Here is a 10,362-nt window from a genome sequence, read left to right as displayed (position 1 = left end):
GACAAAATTTTTGGGAGAGCTCGTTGATTTTAGTCTGCTCAGATTTTTGATTCGGGCTCATTTTGGCCTCCGTTTCCACTACAGGCAGTATTGCACATGCTATTTTGTCATTTTGTGTAGAATTTTTGTCAGTGTCGTTTTCTGCACAACAGTCTTTTCGGGCAGTTTTCACATCAGGTGCAACAACATAGATGTGTTCAAGATGTTTGTTGCTGAGGATAGATTAGATGGGGACAATTACCCTATGTGGGCTTACATGATGCAACATGTTCTTGTGTCAAAGGGCGTCTAGAATATTGTGCATGGCATTGATGTACGTCCTCGTTTTGAGGATGCAGGCGATGTTGAGGATGTTGCAGGTCTTGCTGCAAGAATTGCTGCCATTAGAGTCGTTTTACCTACGGCAGAACAATCTCGTTGGGATGTAAAGGATGCATAGGCTCATGCATTGATTGCGTTGTCTGTGAAGCGAACCATTGTTTCTCACATTCGTTCAACAAAATTTGCAAAACAGGCTTGGGATATTTTGGCTAGCCTTTATGCAAGTCGCAATGAGGCTAAAATTGCTTTGCTGCGTAAAGAGCTGGAGTTGAAGATTATGCATGAGGAAGATGATGTGGACACTTTACATCGGCTAACTTAAAAGAGACCAATACAGACTCTGGCATGGCAACACACACAGCTCCAGTCCAGATCTCATAGGTATAGTGGGGGTGTCGAGGCTCAACTGTGCAGGGATGGTGCAGACGTGCTGTGTATTAACTCTCGACTCAGGACTCGAGACTAGACTCTAGACCATACAAAGTGGATAATAATGATAGCGTCCCCGACCCTAGATCCTATAGTGGGGGTGTCGAGACTCAACTGTACAGGGATGGTGGAGACGTGCTGTGTATAACTCTCGACTCAGGACTCGAGACTAGACGCTAGACCATACACAGTGAATAATAATGATAGCATCCCCGACCCTAGACCCAACCACTCATATGTAAGGAGCCACCAACGGCTAGAAGATATCCCAATCCAGCTAAGCCTATCTCCAAACTAAGGTGGTGGTCATCTGGCCTCGGTGTCCACTAGACCACCTGCCACTTGGCACCGCCTAGACGAGAGTCCGTCCAGTGTGAACTCCTGACCAACTATTACTAAATAAACTAACTATTTGTCATGCACCAGTGACACTGTAGACCTGCTACAACTTGCCTGCCACAAGACCACTCACCGTCCTAGTGAGAGAGAATAGTGAAACTAGAGAGTAGTGAAACAAGCAAAAAAACACAGTACACTCTGATTGAAGAAGGTAATGTTTGGAGAAGATTTTGAGTTCCTAGGAGGAAAGTACCAATGAAGCAATGTAGATATTTGCAAGATATGCCGAAGAAGAAATAACCTCGCCTCAACGTGGTCCAGAAAGTAGAAACTGAACACTGACCAAGATGAACGCTAGTGTAAATGCAGCCAAAAGAGTGAGGAGTTGGCTACCATGAATGGTATTTGTCCGAACAGAAGACAATAAGGGCAAACCTGAAATAATCCCGATTTTAGGTCGGCACATGGAGCCTCCGTCGCAATTAAACTTGTGAAAATTTCCCGGCATCCTTATAGGCAATGCTCAAACTCTGACTTTAATGTGGCCTGTAAAAGTTGCTATAACATTGGAGGGTTGAGGGGGTGGGTAGGGGTTTAGGGGGTGAATAGGGTGAGGGGAGAGAGAAGGGGTGGTAGGGGGGAGGGGAGGATAGGGACGAGACGGAGCAGGTATGGACGAGGGGAAGAGAGGGGTTGGGTAGGGGCAAGAGGGGGAGGGGTGGGTAGGGATGAGTGGGTGAGGGGTGGAGGAGGCTAGGTAGGGGCGAGAGTAAGAGGGGGTGGAGAGGGGCGAGAGCAAGAGGGGGTTGGGTAGGGGCAAGGGGGGATGGAGGGTGGGTAGGGTCTAGGGGGAGTAGGTAGGGATGAGAGGGTAGGGAGGATCTAGAGGGGTGGATAGGGACGAGGGAGGGTAGGTAGGGTCTAGGGGGAGGTGGTTAGGATCTAGGGGGAGGGTAGGTAGGGACGAGGGGAAGAGAGGGGGTGGGTAGGGGCGAGTTAAGTGGGTAGGGTCTACGGAGGGTAGGTCTGGACGAGGGGGAGGTAGGTAGGGTCTAGGGGGAGGTGGATAGGTTCTAGGGAGGGGTAGTTAGGGTCTAGGGGAAGGTGGATAGGGTTTAGGGAGGGGTAGGTAGGGTTTATGGGTAGGTGGGTAGGGTCTAGGGGGAGGTGGATAGGGTCTAGGGAGGGTAGGTAGGGACGAGGGGAAGATAGGGTGGTGAGGGGTGAGAGGGGTGGTGAGGGTGAGGGAGAGAAAAAGAGAGAGAGGGAGGTGGGTAGGGCTAAGGGCGCTAAATAGGAGCAAAAGTCCGGGTGAAGCTAAGTAGAGGATGCACAAAAGGATGGAGACAATGTGGAGAAAGTTGAAGGGGACCTGTGTCCCGTAGTGAAGGTGATCGCTTGCAAAATCATCAGTGCTTGACTTTTCCCTTTCTTTAGAAGGGGTTAATTTGATCTTCGTTGACAAAAAATTGGATTTTCTGCTCTACATATGGTTCAGCAGAGCGGGGTGGGTATCAGAAACACTGCAGTTCGCTCCCTTTATTGGATCTCTAGCTAGCATCTCCGAAGATTGCATTGTAGGTGAAGAATTTGTTGCGTCATCTCGGAGTAGAGAGACATGCTCAGTTGGGTCATCCACGCTGAAATCAATATCTCTTTGTTGTAACCCACCTTGAAGAATCTTGTTGAAGGGTAGTACACCTGTCACAAAGAACTTTAGTTGGGTCAAAGAGTCCGACACGGATGGGGCTGAAGTTGAGGTGTGTGTGAACTCCAGTAGATCCTCCACACGTGTTGTTGGCTCAAGTGGCTCACTAGGTGTAGGTAGTGTAGGAACTGTGAAAGAGGGTGTATCCTCAGGGAAACATTGAATAGAGACTCCATGGCAGGGCATAGAAGCAGTAGCCTCCAACCACTGCAAGAGGTCGTCGTCGAACTCAGGTGGTGTAGGCTGCTCCAATTCGGGATTGGACTCTACTGATAGCGAACTATGATGAAATACTGGATCTATACCACCTTCAAGGTGAATGGGTTTGCTTGGGGCACCTGGAGTATTTATCCAGGCGAGTCGAAGGGCGAAGTGTTCCTTGCTCTTGGTGCATGGAGTTGGAGGTGGAGGCGTAGAAGCTTTGAGGAGATGAGGGAGCATGGGTATGATAAAAGCTCTGAGAGGGAAAAGTGCTCCGCATACCTTGCATAGGAGGGGCTGTCAACAAAGGTGGTATGTGGTTTGGATGGACATAGGGGAAACCATGTTGGATGCATGTGATGGCCCTTGTTGAAGAGCAGGACCAAGACTTTGCTGTATTTGTTGCAGTCCTTTGAGGTAGTAGAAATCCTTGTCCTCATGTCTGGACTTCTCACAGAAGTGGCAGTAAATCCGAAGGGGGCATTCATGTGGAGGGTGCCCTAGAGAGCGGCATGAGCTACACCAAACCATAGCCTTAGTCTCTTGCTGAGACCTGAGCTCTTCTAGCTCGCGCTTGATTTGTTCCAAAGCCTTGTGATGGGGAGGCTTCTTCTGTCTAAGAGAGAAAGACCTCTCCTCTTGAAGAGCTCGCTGTAATTTTAGGGCTTCCAATTCCTTGCGTAAAGAGGTTATTGGATCAGAGGGACTTTCTAAAACGACGGAGGTGGTCTCTACCTAAGGAGAGTGGGTGAACAACTTCCGAGCTCCTTCTATCCGAGTAGCCACTGCTACAAATTCCTCTAGAGTGGCGTCAGGTTAGAGACTCTCTCGGAGTTTTTGCTCAGAGGTTTTGGGAAGAGCCTTCTCCACCCACTTCTTAACCATAAATTTACCTGGTTGCTAAGGAAGCTTAGCAACCAAAAACTTGGTTCTGGTCATGAGTTCTGCAAAAGTCTCATTTGGCTGGAGCATCAGGTTGGCCACTTCATCCAAAACCTTCTCTTGGAAGTCCCATGGTCTGAAGACTTCACAGAACTCCCGTCGTAATGTAGCCCAAGTCGCAAAATGGTTCTCAGCAAACTAACTATACCATTTGTCGGCTAATCCATCCAATGTTGATGGGAAGAGCACTAGGTAAGCATCTTCTCTGTTGAGCCACAACGCCTACAGAGGGAGACAAATCTCCTCACATGGTCATCTGCATCCTCTGTAGAGAGTCCTTTGAAAGTTGGAAACTTTATATTTACCTTAGCCAGGACACTTGTGAGATCCTCCATGGCCATCTGCTCAGGAGCCTGGTGGTGCACACTGGTCGAGCACTTTGCTGGGGAAGGTGAGCGGGGAGGTGTAGAACTGGTTGAAGGAATGGAGGGAGTCGTGTGAGAAGAGGGTAGGGGTAATGGGATTGGTGGACTTCTACTTGGCACAAATGGTTGGTGCTTCCTATGGTAGTACTTTAGAGGAATCAGTAGTGGGATTTGTCGCTCTTTTGATTGCCTTGTATGTGTCATACAGTAGTCAGAAGCCCACCCAAGCCTTGGGCATGAAGACCTGTAACTTACTGGACACTGGCCAAAACGCCACTAGACCAAGGCGAGTGACTGGACCACTTAGCTAGACGTGGACGAGAGAGGACTACACCACGTCGAGAGACTACTAGACCAGGACGAGAGACTAGACCAACAGGTAAGCGAGACAAGGTGAAACTAGACTAGACCAAGCTGAAGCAGACCCACCCAGTCAAAACCAATAGACCATAACAGAGAGGTGAAACCCAATAGCTCCTCTACTGGACTTCCCACGGTGTGAGAAGTCCAGTAGACTAGGCCAAGCTGAAGCAACCCCACCCAGTCAAAACCAATAGACCAAAACAAAGAGGTGAAACCCAATAGCTCCTCTATTGGACTTCCCAGGGAGCAAGATTTCAGTTGAGGTCCCACCGGGCATGCCAAAAATGAGAGCACCTGTAGCGGAGATAATGTGTCGTGCCCTCTATAGTGGGTACCCTTCAGTATAGTGTGCGTGAGATCTCACTCCACAAAATGCAAACACAAAAGACAATGAACAACAGAGCAGCATCAACACGACTCAGCAATGAACCTGAACATGAACAACATGAACATCGACTAACTCAAAAGAGACCAATGCAGACTCTAGCATGGCAGCACACACAACTCCAGTCCAGATCTCATAGGTATAGTGGGGGTGTCGAGGCTCAATTGTGTATAACTCCCGACTCAGGATTCAAAACTAGACGCTAGACCGTACAAAGTGGATAATAATGATAGCGTCCTCGACCCTGGACCCAACCACTCATATGTAAGGAGCATCCAATGGCTAGTATATATCCCAATCTAGTTAAGCCTATCTCCAAACTAAGGTGGTGGTGATCTGGCCTTGGTGTCCACTAGACCACCATCCGTATCACTTGCCACGTGTCACTGCCTAGGCGAAAGTCCATCCAGTGTGACCTCTTGACCAACTATGACTAATTGAACTAATTGTCTGTCCTACACCAGTGACAGTGTACCCTACTACAGTCCTCATAGAGAAAATCTGATTGAAAGGTAAGTGATCTGCATTTGAGAACATGTGTAATGTGAGGATGTCAAATGTTGGGTTCTCTCAGGAAGTATCTTTTTCACACATTGGTGACACTCATTCTTTTTTATGGAGTTTACATGGGGTGGGAGAATCTCAAAGTCTACTTGGAAAGAGTTTGAGAATGTCCAAAAGTGCTTTGTTACCAACTTTTTGAGTCGGTATCTCTTTCAATTGAGGTTGTGGTAATGGAGAGTCAAAACTTCTCGCATTGACTTCCTAAAATTGCATGGGAAGCAAGACAAAAGAATTAGACAGAAAGGAGTGGTTTGAGACATGAATGTAGTACACTTGCTAAATGATGCCTCAATAGACTCCCAAGTGAATGTAACTTTTCTACAACGCCAATGTATTATGGCTTGGGAGGAATCTGGTGGGCTGTTATATGCATTAAATTGGCTTTCATATACTTATCATAGGTTACGGTTTTAAGGGCGGTTTTTGGGGGTTTGAAACTCAATCTATGGGAGAATCCTCTTGCCACATCACCTACCACATTCATAGCAATCATGTGATATTCCTTACGCATCATGTGGTACTTTTCACCCAAGATTCATGACCTCTATGATACCCAAGATGGACTACTGAATTCATCCCCATGTATGGCTATATGTGACCTTGTTTATGTGTCATTTTCTTAATCTTACATAGTAAAGCTCTCCTTTTTCATCATGAATGGTACTTTAGTGTTTTTACCATAAATAGCAAGAGACTCAAGCATGCATATTTTTTTCATACCAAGCAATGTGGTGATTGTTTCAATCCATAGAACACTTTCTGCAACCTTGCAAGGCTACGTCACATACATCTATACATGTAAAACGTGACTTAGAAATATAGTTGGAATGTCCAACCGATGTATATTGCCAATACACAAACAATGTGAGCTCCTGTAATGTAACACATGGGGACAAAAGTTTCACCACAATCAATGCCCTTCTAAATCATATATTTTTGCAAGAGTTGTGTATTGTGGCTCTACCATATGGCTTACGTTCTAGCTTAATAAACACCCACTTTGTACCAATGGCCTTTTTTCCAGAGGAGAAATCGCAACCATTTACCATCGTAAACAACTTGCATTGCACTTTTTCACCTTTTTGAACTATATTCCTCATTAAAAAAATAGGCTCATGCTCATAAGATATGTTTGTTGACAAAATCATAACAAGAACATGTTATGCAAGACAAGCATCTTGAAAGCCAAAATAAGTATGGGTAGGTAAAGTTATAAACAATTTGCTACCATGAAAGGTTTCCACCATCCCTTTTGGCACTGATATAAACGCTTCCTTTGCTGCACTGGTATCATTCAATGCTTCTCTTACATAAGCATTAGTTTATAACTTGCATATGGTGCCCGTGTGTCTCATTGGACTTGGATTTAAAATTCCTGCTATTTAACACGACCAACATCGTATTATAAGCATTATGTGGCCTTACATCAGTTCTTTGTACAAGATCCAAACAACCTACAAAAATCGTGTGTCAACTAACCAAGATATCCATCCAATCTCTATGTTGTGACTCGAGCACTACGACATATGCTAAGCAACCAAAAAGATATGCAACAGATCAGTAAAATGCTTCTTGCCATGCAAAGTGTTATAGAATGATATGTTGCAAAGGTTTAGAGGGACATTTGTTTAATATATAAACATCACGCATGAAAGCTTCAAGCTAAAATATATGTGGAAAAGCTTGGCTTTACCATAAATTGTATCATTTTTATAGGTGACTTGTTTTTCTTTCAAACAAGACCTTTTTGGTGAAGAAAATATGGCAGTATATTAGCTTTGTATCCCGTGACTAGAAAAAATCCATTGAACTGTTTCAAAAAATATTGTCCTCTTGAGCTAAACAGAGGGTGCCCACAATAATCAGATACACTTTTAAGTAAAACAACTTCGACTTTTTTTAACTAGATTCATAAGTAGTCATCAATGAAAACAATAGAAATAGTTACTAAAAATGAAGTAAACATCAGATCTCAAACTCCATTGTGCCAAGCTACAGCTTGCCAGTAATCCACACAAAATCATTCTTTGAAAACTTATGACGTTGCATTTTGCCCCAGATAAACCTCTTACATATCTCAATGGTGGCTCAAGGAGAGGGAATACAAAAATCGTATGAAATTTTTGAAAATATACTGAACTCACTAAATTCAGATGGTCGTATGAACTCAATGACATTCTTTGCATCTTTAATTTGAAATTCAACACTTCTCAAAGATTCTTAAATTCCTTGCTATTCGCATAGATATTTTACCAAATGTACAGTTTGTTGATTCTAGACTCTGAACCACTTTTGAGAGTAGTTAACACACTTCTATTTATCCAAATTTATATTGGAAAGAACCCGGGTTTGTTATTAGTAGAAAAACTTGTGGTATCATCCTTGAGTCGATGAGAAGAAAATGATGGATTGCACAAACCACCTTTGGTACTTGTAACTTTGCCAAGTGATTACCCTTGTGTATGGATACTCGTTATGCAACTCTTTTATTAGGTTTTTGTGAACCATGGATCACGATCCATGTTTCTTCATATCTGCACATGATTCTCTGAGCAAATGCTTACTCTCTATGTATACAAGTTACTTCCACACTTTTTCTCCAATTTGGTTCTCTTTTGACGGTTCAAGCCCAAGTTCCTTGGTTTGTTCTGCAGTTTGCCTCCCTTTTGATTTTGGCACTTTACCCGAACTAATTATTAAATTTTCTTAATGATGAAGATCGTAGCTAAGCCTTTCTGTTCTAGATATGTGCAAATGATACCTTCTAGTTAGATTTCACTCTTAAGTACATGGTTTGCAATCCATCTCTTGCAAGATCTGGCTTCTATATTTTTACTGCATGTAGAGGAGGTCAAGGGCATGTAGTTTCGAGGATTTTTTAGGTTTGGATGTCAAAATTTCAACTTCTCTTTGTATTTTGTTTTGATCTCGCAGACTTCAAAGCTATCTTTAGAAATCCTTGGTGTTTGATGAGATTTTATGGAATTTTTTGTACTCAAATAGTTGATATTGGTGTTAGTAGGTTATTGGGCTTCAAAGCATGATCGAATTTCTTTGCTTCTACTATGAGGTGCGTCCATGTTCCTCCCTAGTTTGTAGCCAAACATTCTAGATTTTCTCTATAAGGTATGTAGAAGCTAACCACTTTATCTTTTGAAATTTGCTTCTATTTGCCCTATTTCACAATAATTCTTCAAATTTCAAAGCTTTATGTTTTCTTTTGCCCCTATACGATTTCTAGCCCGTTTCCCTCTTGACTTTTTTAGCTCCAAGTGATGGATTTTTTACTACTTAAGCTACTCCTATGACTTGAAATGATAGAATATCGTAAGTTTTTTTTTGGGAAAAAATGACTAATGATAATGATATATACAACACTCTAAAAGCAATGAGAAATTTGGTAAGCGACAAAACCTCATTTCGCCTCTATGCTGCTAGTGAAAATGGGATGGGTTTTCTTAGGGTTTTTGGATAATACAAGGACGGTCACAAGGTAATTTAACCAGCATAGGATCGGATCCTTGACAATGGCACTTGTTACCATATACATGTGATAGTGATATGTGTGAACACACTTAGGACCGTCGTGGTATTTTTTCCCTCACTAGGAGGTTTTTCCCCCTGTGCATTGTATATAAGCCCATCATTCTAGGGCTATCCATCTTTCCATTGCACACTAAGTAATACACTCTCAGTTCTATGCCTTAAGCTTCCTTTGTCGTCTCCATGCTGTGTGTGTTTTCCTACAACCCTAATTCCAATAATTAGTGTCAGAGCAGGTTGCATCCTCTCGGGCTTAGTCGCTAGCAACTCCAGCACATGCCTCCTCACTTTCTTTGTTTTTAGTGAGCTTTGGTGAGCATTCGTAGGTCGACAAATATTCTGGGCTCATTTTGGGCTCCATTTCCACTATAGGCAGTATTGTGCAGACTATTTTGTCATTTTGTGCAAAAATTATGTCAGTGTTATTTTCTGCATGAAAGGTCTCTTATGGTCTTCTACGGTTTGTGCTATGTAGCATGTCTTGTTCTCACTTTCCTTCTCCTCTTTTTGGGCAGTTTTCACATCAGGTACAACATACACCATGGTTGACAACAACACATGTGTTCAAGATGTTTATTGGATGTGAAAGCTACGTGTTTTGCTTTCTCCTCTCATCCATAGCTTTTTACTCTCTCTCTCTCTCTCTCTCTCTCTCTCTCTCTCTCAAAGAAGTACCTACATCCATCTCCAAATTCATTGTTGGGAATGCAAGCCTAAGCAATTTTGAAGCCTTGAAGCCTTGCGCCACCATTTTGCCATTGAAATGTTTTGTGGATAGACTTCTCAATGGCACCAAGACCCAAACATAGATTTAATTAAAGTCACAACTAATAGCTACTAATTATGGGTGCAAAGATAAGACAATAAAAGTGCTAATTAAGCAAATACGCATATGCAAGTACATACATCAACATAATTTTAAACTAATGCTACGTAGCCAAGAAGAGTAGTGGCTCTAGGAAAATTTCCAAAAACATACCAAATGTTTGCGGCAATCAAACAAAGATATAAAGTGTTAAAAGGCACATGTGTGTGTGTGAGAGAGAGAGAGAGAGAGAGAGAGAGAGAGAGAGAGAGAGAGAGAGATAATTCAAAGGTTACTTATTGATCATAGCTAGGATCAATGAGATTAGGAGATGCTAATCTCTTTAGGGCTCTGATACCACATGTTGGCTATGGTGGAAACACTAGAGTGCCATTCA

The 10,362-nt window shown here is 43.2% G+C and overlaps 1 pseudogene; it reads right to left on the bottom strand.

Annotated features, from left to right (window-relative positions):
- Nucleotides 1-3,733: 3,733 nt before the first annotated feature.
- Nucleotides 3,734-4,281, bottom strand: LOC147436636 (uncharacterized; annotated as a pseudogene).
- Between the last annotated feature and the right edge of the window lie 6,081 nt (nucleotides 4,282-10,362).

The sequence above is a fragment of the Adiantum capillus-veneris genome, chromosome 18 (genome assembly GCF_014529385.1).
Source record: "Adiantum capillus-veneris isolate H3 chromosome 18, ASM1452938v2, whole genome shotgun sequence".
In the NCBI taxonomy this organism is placed as follows: Eukaryota; Viridiplantae; Streptophyta; class Polypodiopsida; order Polypodiales; family Pteridaceae; genus Adiantum; species Adiantum capillus-veneris.
This window is presented reverse-complemented; position numbering and strand designations above follow the sequence as displayed.